The sequence below is a fragment of the Crocodylus porosus genome, unplaced genomic scaffold (genome assembly GCF_001723895.1).
Source record: "Crocodylus porosus isolate Cpor-Errol unplaced genomic scaffold, CroPor_comp1, whole genome shotgun sequence".
Taxonomy (NCBI): Eukaryota; Metazoa; Chordata; order Crocodylia; family Crocodylidae; genus Crocodylus; species Crocodylus porosus.
The window spans coordinates 36,918,081-36,927,270 of record NW_017728909.1 but is presented as its reverse complement, the minus strand read 5'-3'; the positions used below and the strand labels follow the sequence as shown (position 1 = coordinate 36,927,270).

The 9,190-nt window shown below is 46.3% G+C and overlaps 1 long non-coding RNA gene across 1 annotated transcript; it reads left to right on the top strand.

The window, feature by feature from the left end:
* The first annotated feature begins 825 nt into the window (after window positions 1–825).
* On the top strand, window positions 826–8,977 carry LOC109307932. Its single transcript, XR_002100411.1, has 3 exons — window positions 826–2,071; window positions 6,478–6,560; window positions 8,592–8,977. It is a non-coding gene; the product is annotated as an uncharacterized LOC109307932 (long non-coding RNA).
* Window positions 8,978–9,190: the final 213 nt, after the last annotated feature.

The window sequence follows — 9,190 nt, the reverse complement described above, 5'->3', positions numbered from 1 at the left end:
TCATGTTTATATATTTCTTGTCTGTATCTTAAAATCACATTAAGAAACATTATCTTCCATTTTTATGAATATATACTGTGTGTATACATATATTTATATAGTAACATATATACATATTGGCTGTGTGTAGACAAAATGAGGGGCATGTGTGCATGACATTTTAAAGCCGGTTAAATGCTTCTGCACTGCTTTAATGGTGTTGGCACTATACCGTGCAGTAATTCCAGCTGCTGTAGCAAATTCAGCGGCGTAATGCACCTTAAATGACTTTGAGCACAGCAAACTAAAACTCCTCCGAGTTTTAGTTTGCTGCCCTACATCTGCAGAGCGAAGCACCAGGCTCTGTACAGCTCAGGGGCTCTGCAGGAAACCCATGCAGGCAGCCTAGCAGCAGCCCAGGAAAGCAGGCTCCACTCAAAAAAAAAAAAAAAAAAAGCAGGGATTTTTTTTTTTTTCCTTCCTGGAGCCTGAGCTGCATGGAGGCCTGGTGCTTTCCTCCACAGCTGCAGTGCCCGGTGCCTGCAGAAGCGGGGTATCACTGCTGCCGCAGAGGGGAGCACCAGCACCCTCCCCCCGCAGTCCAGGGACCACTCCACCCTCCAACAGCTCACCCTCTCCCCTCCCCACTGCCAGACAGGCAGGTAAATGCATAGATATGTGCATGACACAGGAGTTTAAAGGGCCCTAAACTGAAGCAGCATTGAAGCAGTTTTTTTTTTTTTAAATTTAGGGCCCACATTTTGTCTACACATGCCAGTCTATGCTGACACATGCATATTTTAATTTTGTGCTGCACTATAATCCTACAGTGTCTGTAGACATATGTGATTTTAATTACATGCTTGTTTTCATTTTTAGCTAAAAACAACTTCTATACCCAAAACCCTACAGTTCTGTGCAAAACTAAAAAATTAGGCAAAAGAAGTCTTTGTTCATGTTTTTTTTCCCCCTATGCCTTGTTAACCAACTCTTGGGCACAGTTTTTTAAGCTATGCAGTAAATGTACTTTTGTTTCTACCTGCATATGATAACAATTAGAAAACCTCTTTCCCAAAGATATCTGTAACAAGGGAAGCTGACTTTGAAGGGCATGAGTTGAGTTGTGCCAAATTTAGTCCACTTTCCTAGGTGACTGGAGTATATAACTAGAAACTAGACTTGCTAGAGAATATAAAAGGCAACTTATTCTTGTGCAGGTGGATTTTGTTAGTAGCTGGTTCTCTGCCATTTCTGGGTAGACAGCTTGTGAAACAGAGATGCCTACCTGTAAAGAATAGCAGTCCACTGGGTGACAAGCTCTAGCATGGAAGGCTCTTGAGGCCTGGGAGCTAGAACTGGAAAGACTTTGGGAGGGAGCGGGGAGCTCAGTATAGGCTAAATAAAACCCACAATAAACTGAGGGGCTCCTTCAACTTGTCACCCATGATTTTTTTCAGAAAAAAAAAACATTGTTGAAGTGTGTGTTTTTAACTATGTGCATCGTTCAGGTCTCTCTTGAAATCTTACCAACTCAATTGAATAATACCATGTATTTTTTGTTTTGTTTTAATTGAAATGTAGTTGCCACAATCCACTTGTAGGATTTACACTGCAGTTATCTGGTTAGGACTGATGGCTTATGTAGGTCTTAAGTCAACCAGGAGTATTCCTGTGAAAGGCTTATGGTAGCTTCAACTCTGTTAGCCAAAGCTGTTTCTGAAGAGACAGGCAGGGTTACTGAGGGAAATACTTAGTATGAAGCCTCATCCTTTAGAACAGGAGTATCAGAGATGGCCTGTGGCCACGTCCAGCCAATAAAGTTGTTTGACTCAGGCCAAGGGGCTTCTATAGGCTACCACCTGGAGCTCACACTGGGACTGTCTTGAAGACAAGTGATTCATAGAATCTGTAGAAGGTAAGAGGGCATGTGGCTGTGATACCATGGTTAGTGTGGCACACACTCTCTTCCTTATCAACAGGCCTGGGTCATAAGGAGAGGAAGCAATATATCCATGTTCTTGAATCCTGTTGATCTCTATAGAACCAGAAAGCAACAGCACTATCATCTGATGGTGGCTGTACTTGTGTGAAAGTACTACTCCTGCCTACTCTTGTGCCAGGGTATAATCGGGGAAGAGATGCTGGTTCTGCCCTTGTGTCCCTGAACTCCACAGAGGCAATCTAGCCATTAGCAGACTGGACTGTATACCAATGGATGTAAAGTTTATAAGGACACTTCTTTTATTTCTCTCTCTTTAGATACTACATTGGCTCTGCAAGTCACTTGCATGTTTTTGGTATACCAATCATAATATAGACAAAATGGCACCTGAGAGAGAGAGTGCTAGAAAATCCAACCCTTAGAGAGGAGGGGGAAAACAGCCCAAGCTTACTTTGCCATTGGTACACACTACTTTACCTTCCCTCATCCGTTAATCCCGTCCAGTAATTGGGACCGTTATCTGAATCAATTAATTGGGGGATCACTGTCCCCTGATTCAGGCCAAATCCGAATAGAATATGGCCCATTTCACACGCACACACCTACTTCCAGGGTAGGTGACTGCACCACTGGAGGGAGTTTGTTCCATAGGCTGGACACCCTGACTATGAAGGAGTTTTTCTTAGAATTGAGCCTGAAGTAGCCTTCCAGGAGTTTGTATCCATTGCTCCTGGTCTTCCCCAAAGGTGCCCTGGTGAACAGCTGTTCACTGAGTTCTTGATGTACTCCCCTGATGTAGCGGTAAACTACTACCAAGTCCTCTCTCAGCCTTCTCTTCTGTAGGCTGAAGAGGCCCAAGTCCCTCAGCCTCTCCTCATGTGGTTTGTCTTGTAAGTCCCTGATCATACGGGTGGCTCTCCCCTGGCCTCTCTAAGTTTGTTTTTGTTTTTTTTTCCTACATCCTTGTTGAAGTGGGTTGCCCAGAACTGGATGCAGTACTCCAGATGTGGTCTCACCAATGTGAAATATAGTGGGAGTATCACTTCTTTTGTTTTGCATGAGATGCATTGGTTGATGCATGCCAGTATAGTGTTTATACTGATGGCCACTGCATTGCACTACCAGCTCATATTCATGTGATGGTTGATCGCTACCCCTAGGTCCCTTTTGGCTGTGGTGCAAGTCAAATTGTTGCTACTGAGCCTGTAAGTATGTTGGGGATTTGCCCCCAGATGGAGCACCTTTCACTTTGAGTGTTGAACTTCATCTGGTTCTGGTTCACCCAACTCTCCAGCCTGTCCAGGTCTGCCTGTATCTGCAACCTATCTTCTGGCATGACCACAGTCCCCAATAACTTGATGTTGTCTGCAACTTGACCAGCAAGCTTTTCACCCTCACATCCAAATCATTGATTTAAAGATGTTGAAAAGCACTGGTCCAAGCACAGACCCCTGAGGAACACCATTGGCCGCTTCTTGCCAGGATGACGCATCCATTCATGAGAACTCTCTGGGTCCTAACATGCAGCCAGTTTTCCACCCACTGTACTGTTGAGCATTTAAGCTCACAATCTTCTAGTTTTTTCCACAAGGATATCATGGGATACTAGATCAAAACCCTTTTGGAATTCTAGGAATATAATGTCAACCTTCTCTCCTGTGTCCAGGTGGTGACAGACCTGTTTGTAGGAGATGAGATTAGTAAGACAAAACCTGCCCATGATGAAGCCATGCTGGCTGTCATTCAGAATCTTACCCTCAATGAGTGTATTGCACATGGATCTTTTAAGGAGTTTTTCCAGGATTTTACCTGGGATGAGGGTTAGGTTGACTGGCCTATAGTTGCCTGGGTCTTTCCTCTTCTACTCCTTGATGATGGGCACAATGTTGGCCCTCTTCCAATCCTCAGGATCTCCCCTGTGTGCCATAATTTCTGAAAAAGTCTTGCCAGGGGTTCCACAATGACCTCAGCCAGGTCCATCAGCACTCCTGGATGAAGTCCATCCAGTCCTGATAACTCATTATCTAGCTTTTTCTAGTTGATTTTGCACCAGCTCGGCATCCACAGTGAGAAGGGTATCATTCCCACCATGCCCCCTGTGATTCTTATCTTGCTTGTCTTTCCCCTTGGTCTGGTGAAATACCAAAGCAAAATGGGCATTCAGGAGTTCTTTTTTTTTTCCGATTGTCCATTACCAGCTGTCCTGAGGTATTAAGCAGGGACCCCATGCTTCCATCTGTTTTCCTTCTGCTCCCTACATACCTAAAGAAAAACTTCTTATTGTCCTTGGCTCCCTTAGCTAACTTAAACTCAAAGTTGCCATCTTAGTTTTCTTGATCATTTCCCTACAAGTGTGGAACATGGTTGTATAGTCCTCCTTGAGGACAGTCCCTAGCTTCCACTGTGAGTATGCCTCTTCTTTTTCAATGGGACCGTGATGTCCCTATTGAGCCAGGAGGGCTTGCTAGCTCTTCTGCTACCTTTCCTGTTCATGGGAACTGTTTTCTTTTGTGCTTCAAGGATCATGTCCTTGAGGAATGACCACTCATCATGTACCGCCCCCCCCATTTGCCTTCTGTCCCTGGTCCCATATCACCTCCCCTACTAATACCCTGAGCTTGTTGAAGTTGGCATTTTGCAGTCCAGGACTTTGATCCTGCTAGTTGATTTGTCAACCTTGCAGTGGACAGTGAACCTGATGAGCTCATGGTCGCTGTCGCTCAGGCTACCCTCAAAGTTCAAGCCACATACCAGATCATCTCCTTTGGCCAAGACCAAGTCTAGGAGAGCGGTACCTCTGGTTGGCCCTTGCACTTCCTGGGTCAGAAAGAGCTACTTGATTACAGTTAAGAAGCTGTGTGACCGATCTGACCTAGCCAAATGTTCCTCCCAATCTATGTCCATGTAATTAAAGTCACCCATGACAACCAAGTCCCTTGCACACGCAGCCTCTGTCAGTTCTTGAGAGAACTCCAGATCCAGATCCTCCCCTTGGTTTTGTGGCCTGTAATAAATGCTCACAGTTAAGTCTTTCTCGCCTTTGCTGTCTTTTCCTCCCCCTGGGCCAAGCTTGACTCGGAGGGTTTCAAGTTGCTTATCTTTGGAGCCAATGTTGGCCTCCAGAGCGGTGTACTGGTCTCACAGAGAGCTAACCCTCCACCTTTTCTCTCTGCTTGGTCTCTTCTGTGCAGGGGGTAGCCTTCTACAGCTATGCTCCAATCATGCAAGGAGTCCCACTAGGTCTCCATGATCCCTACCAGGTCATATTGTCCACTACAGAGCAGAAGGGCTAGCTCCTCCTGCTTGTTCCCCATCCTCCTGGCACTGGTATACAGGCAGCTGAGGTCCCTGACTGACACCCTCAGTTTCCTGAGATGTTATGGGAGAACCGTTCTGTTAGCATGTTCAAAAACTGTCATCTTGGTGTCCTCCACATAGGAGTTTTCCTGTGTGCCAGTCCCCAGACACGCTCTACTTGAAGTTTTCCCATCCCCCAGCAAAGTCAGTTTAAAGCCCTCTGTAGCAGATCAGCCATCCTGGCTGAGAACAGGGACTTACCTCTCCATGTGAGGCGGATACCATCTCCTCCCAGGAGTCCTCTCTCCCTGAATTGCATGCTGTGATCAAAGAAACCAAAGTCCTTGTGGCAGCACCACCGTCGGAGGCATCTGTTTACTACTTCCACACAGCCTTCCTTCTTGGGTCCGTGGTCTGCAACAGGGAGCACAGAAGAAAAAATGTGAGCTCCCAGTCCCTTAAGTCCAGCCCCCAAAGCTCTTGTAGCCTAAATGTTATGACCCAATTGTGTAATAAGCATCCAGGGCAGACCCTGTAGGAGGGTGGGGAAAGGTAGGACTGGCAGCAGCCTTACACACACCAGGAGCTTCTATGCAGTCCAGGCTGAGCTGCTACAGTGGCCACTATTCTACCTGCCCCAGCTTGTTTCTCTTTAAAGTAGTAGTAGCCAGGGTGCCCGGCATGGGTATGCTTCTGGGATACAGATTGATTCCAGTGCCTAGAGTGGGTGCCCCTTTACTCCCCCCGAGTTCAGCTACTGATGAACTCATGCTCTTATGTCAGATAACAGATCAGCACATCTGGTCCACGTTACATGTTCGTGGGAAGTTATTCTGCCTGAAAACTGCTGAGGGCACTCGCTATTAAGGTTGTTCAGATGAAATTAGGATACATATTGTTTTTGGTACTGGAGGTGGAATTGAAACAGTTACAAGGAGCACTGAGAGATTCTTTTCTACCTTGAGACTGCATTTCCCTCATCACCTGTTTTGAATGCCAAAACCATAACCAGCAAGACAGTGTGATGCATCTTGGTGGATTCTCTTAAGAAGAATGGCAGATGAACCTTCTGAGAATTGGAGGAAGAGCTACTGCTAAACTATGACTGCCAACCTTCTGAAAGCTAAAAGGCTATGGTATTTTGGTAAACATTTTTGACCAGATAACTCTTAAGTACAGCAAGAACAACTCTCCATATTTGGTGAGAATTGTATAACAAGTCAGCTGAAAACAATGTTCATGAAGAATGTTCTTAACAGATCCCATAGCCTCTCATGAACTCCTGGAAACTGCAAACAGTTTTGGCATCTGCAGGCATGAGCAGATCTAGGATTTTGAAAAGGTGAGTGCAGATGGTGTGCACATCTTCACATACCACAACATTTCTCCAGAAGCTTTGTGAACATGCTGGGGGGGAGGGGGCTAGTATTATATTATTTAGATCAAAGCAAAACTAAATATAACTACTGGAATGTGCACCAATTGGCTACATTATATATAAAAGCGGAAAAAGCACAACCAACTAGGCAAAAAAAAAAAAGTAAAAAAAATTGTTTCATTAGTGTTCGTAATAGTAAAATGTACATTTCATTTAGATTCATAAAATGAAATGGAGTCTTGAGCATCTTGACAGTGCCTCCAGTACTCCTACTATCAGTCACTTTGCACTTGAGTGACTTACTTTACCCACTTTAAGGTTTTTAGCTCAAACTGAAAACATTCTGCATGGCTATGAAATGGAGAAGTTGCCAGGAATGGGTAACCAAACAAAACTGCAGAAGAAAGGATGGCTTTTTTTAAATGGCCTTGATGTCCCATTAAAAGGAGAGAGAGGAGGTTGTTAACACCTGTGGAGTGGAGAAGACATTAGCAGGAATAGGGACTAATGAGCTATGAAGTTAATTGGTCTCAGCACTGCCTGAATAGAAATGCTGTCACTCCACTCCCCTTCCCCCCTACTTTTTAAAGTTAGGGTGGAGCAGGAATCAAAGGGGGGATGCAACTGCACAGCCCCCAACTTGCTCCTATGTTATAGCAGCAAAGTTACCTCTTACCTGTACTGTCAATATAAGTAGTACTACTTGACTTTCAGAAATTCTAACGGGACACTGGCATATATGATGGATACCGTCTTGATCAAGGCACAGGATTGAATTTGTGGCTTTGAAATTAAATGCATGAGTTTTAACAGCTTGCAATAGTCAAGCTAGTTTGTTGCAGACTTTTCATCGACTGGGGATGTGGAATGCAACACCACCAAAACAACATGAGTGAATAAAAAGTATACTTCAACTGAAAGTATACTACACTGTAACTATAAAAATCTTTTTCAAAGTGATCATTTACAATCCTCTTATCTCCCCCACAGATAAGCATCAGGGTTTTAACCCTTTGACCCTCAAATCCCTAGCTGAGACTCTCTTACTATTTGAGCTCTCAGACTAATTGGTAGTTCTTTACTACATCTGCCACAGAAGAGGGACTTGACCTATACTTGCATATTGAATCTGCTCTAGACAGGAAGCAATGGTTTTAAACTGCAACACTGGAAACTTCAGTTTTAATATTGGGAAGACTATTCTAACATGTGGGTGGTTAATGGAGTACCTGGTGAGGTTGTAGGATCTCCATCCTTCGAAGTTCTGTAAGAGCAGACTAGACCAAGGTAGACAAGATAGTTTGAATGGGGATGATCCAGCCTTGAGCAGGGAGTTGGAGTACATCTCCTGAGGTCCTTCCTTGCTCGATATTTATGATCCATGGGTTATTCTACTTGCTCCATATTTTTCATCTGTCAGATAAGGCTTCTCACTACTCCACTGATTCTGTCCCTGGCTCCGAAGTAAAACTATGCTTTAAAATGGTTAGAGCAGTGGTCCTCAATCTCTTTAGAGATGGGGTGCCCCTCAACAGATTCAAGATGCCCTTTGAGTGAAGACTAAGAGTTGGCATTGTCCATTCTTGGACTACAGAAAAGCAGTTGAACTATTTTTCTGTGGCAAAAAACTTGGTAGGGCTGCAACAGGTGAAGATGTGCTTTTGGCAATATGGATTCCTATTGGACAGTCCTGGGTTTTTATTGTAAATCGTGTGGCACCCTGCAAAACTAACCAAAACATGGCCTAATGGCTGGGGGGAGGGGGGGACCGACTACTGAGTTCTAGGCCTGTGATCATTTTGCCTATGCTTTTTTAACAAAGAGTTTACAAAGGAGGGTTGAGGCAGTCATTACCAGTCATTTGTGTCTCCTTGTCTTTCAGGCTGGGATTCACAGAAATAGTGAAAAAGGGTAGGTAACTGTGTGGAAACATATTATTACATAGGGGTGAGACCTGAACTCCCCTTTCCCAGGACCGGTAGCTTATTTTTCCAGCCCTGAAGGAACGTACTCTCCTTTCAGTCGGATACCCCGCCTGGCTGTTGGGGCTGAGCGGTGCCGAACACGCTTCCGAGACGCTCGTGCCTGATGCTCCAGCACCCTGCGTCCCCGGGCGGCCATGCGGGCGAGGAGTCTGCACCAGCCGCCGCCGCCTCCTACCACAGGAAGATGCTGCCTGCCTCGAAGAAACTTGCCAGGCCCGTGAGGGGCAGGCTGGGGCGCTGGAGGGGGTTGAGAAGAGTCCGGGACGAGCGGCCGGAGAGTTTCCTGTGTCTTTTACCGGTTTCCCTCTCGCAGGCAAGACGGACAGGTCCTGGGCTGCCCTCGCGCCCCTTGTACCCACAGGGCAGCGGCCCGCCGTGGATGTCCTCCCCGCGGCGCAGCCGTGCCGGGTGTCCGTGGGGCAGGGGAAGGGAGCGGGCCCCGGGGGCGCTGGGGCGGGGCGGGACCCGCCATCCAGCCCCAGGGGCCGCCCCGCCCGTACTCCGCCCCGCCCGGCCAGGCCGGCTCTGGCTGCCATTGGCTTAGCGGCCCCATCCGGGCACTTGGCGCAGCGCTGCCGCTCAGCCCGAGCGCTCCCAATATGGCGGAGG